General features: G+C 39.3%; 1 pseudogene; it reads right to left on the bottom strand.

Moving 5' to 3' along the window:
- Window positions 1-498: 498 nt before the first annotated feature.
- LOC136851777 (uncharacterized) lies at window positions 499-1732 on the bottom strand (annotated as a pseudogene).
- Window positions 1733-1953: the final 221 nt, after the last annotated feature.

Genomic DNA, 1953 nt, shown 5'->3' with positions numbered 1-1953 from the left:
TTTTCAAGCATTTCAGGGCACTGGCACATCTCAACTCTGTAATTCCAAAGTGGAGGTCCTTTTGTAGCTGGTTTATTCTTGAATTTTTGATCAGTGAACCACGCTTCTTGCCAGCTGTTGGCGATGAAACTCACTGGACGTTCCAAAATATTACGCCATGATGGTAGTAAAAGTATGCAAGGAGCGTATAAATGGCCCTGTAGTATATTTTATTTGCTTTATTAAGTTCCATCGGGCACTGTGTAGTGAAGGCAATTTCTTCCATTTGATAATTGATTTTACGGAATGAATCAATGTGCTTCTTGTAATGCTGGAATGCTTTGCATAGTTTTCATATAAGAACTTGAAGTCATCTCTCCAACCCGGGTTCTCAGTCTTTTCCATTTGAGTCTCTTTAGCCTTGTACTCCCCAGTTTGTAGATTAAATAATTTTCTAACAGTTCATCGACGAATTTGTAGTTCAGACTCGGCTTTGTAGTTGTTTCAGAAACATAGAAGTCAAGAACATGCCTCAATATTTGTCCAATATGTGATGCTGTAAACCCAATGTATTGAGGCACGTTGTAAGCCCTTTTCATTCATAGTTCTCTGAATTCTTGCAACCACACCATTTGAACGTCCAGTGTTTACGGCAGTTGTGTCACACACAATCATTTTAATGTTGTTTGAGGCATCATATTCATCAATAAATCTTCTGATGTTTGCATCATATATATTCTTTTGAAGATCCACTTTTGCACCATACAACCCCTGCTAGTCTTACATCTCTAGTTGCACTTTTGATGCAGACCACTTGGTATTCCTGTTTCACTAATCTTTTCCCATCAAAATGGAGACAATAATCCTTAATTTCTTCCTTTAGAAGTGACTTAATCTCACCCTTCTTTTTTCTGCAAGTCTGATAACTCCCCGCCATACTCCTGATTGTGTTGGTGTCTTTTCAAGAGGCACGCCTTCTTCTGCAAGACTTGCAAAATGCCAAACTTTAGATGCCTTGTTGGTAGACAGACTCTGCCGACTCAAATTTTTTGTGGCCTGGTGTGTAGCAGATGGTTTTTTTCTCTTGTTCGGCACTGGCTCTTCATCAGAACTGTCCTCTGTTACACTGCTAACATTTTCACCTGAACTAACACTGATTCACTTTCCATGTCAGATATAGTAGCACTTTGTTCATGTGATATTGGAAGATGTCTCTGTCTTTTGAAGGATGTATAGAGGACTTAGGTGCTGGCTTGTATTCTGTCTTGTGAGTGGTGTATCCAACCTTCCCACCTGACTCAATTTGTTTGTGATAAAGGCTTCTTTATCCTCACGGCACAGCCAAACACCATCAACTTTGGTGATGTCAAAAAGACTCTTCATACCATTCAAAAACCCCTTCCTTTGGTCTACGTTGATTCTTCTCATATAAAATATCATTTTTGTCAGTCGTGCATTAATGGCTTGCTGACTTGAGAGTAGGAAAGCTGAATTTTCCCCACAACTCTGATAATTCCTGACAAATCCGTTTTATCCTAGTACTTTTCATTTTGTCTTCTTCCAGTAACATGTGGTATCTTCCCAAAACATGCCGTTTTTGAAACAAAAATTTGGGTAGCCTGGTGAAACTTGTCAAGCATTCAACACGAGGAAGATCACGCCGCATTGTATGAATGGATGATGGTAGATTGGAAGTCCATTTTTAAAACAGTGCATTCTTTTTCACAGTATCACTAGACTTAAAGTACGCCATGTTTCCCATTTCTCTGAAATACAAGAACATATGATTGTTAGGACTGCAAATCAACACTTCAGTACGAGTATAAAACTAAAATGCAAACCTCTTTTCAGTAGCATTAATGCAAACTCCTATAGAAATTACCTGGTGAGAGAGCCAGGCAGCACATCCAATGGCTGTCAAGTCCGAGAGGGAACTGAACATTACTGAAGCTACTGAGCCAGCCTATGATGATG

The sequence above is a fragment of the Macrobrachium rosenbergii genome, chromosome 24 (assembly GCF_040412425.1).
Source record: "Macrobrachium rosenbergii isolate ZJJX-2024 chromosome 24, ASM4041242v1, whole genome shotgun sequence".
Lineage (NCBI taxonomy): Eukaryota > Metazoa > Arthropoda > Malacostraca > Decapoda > Palaemonidae > Macrobrachium > Macrobrachium rosenbergii.
Note: the sequence above shows the minus strand (reverse complement) of the source record. Positions and strands in the feature narration are given on the sequence as shown.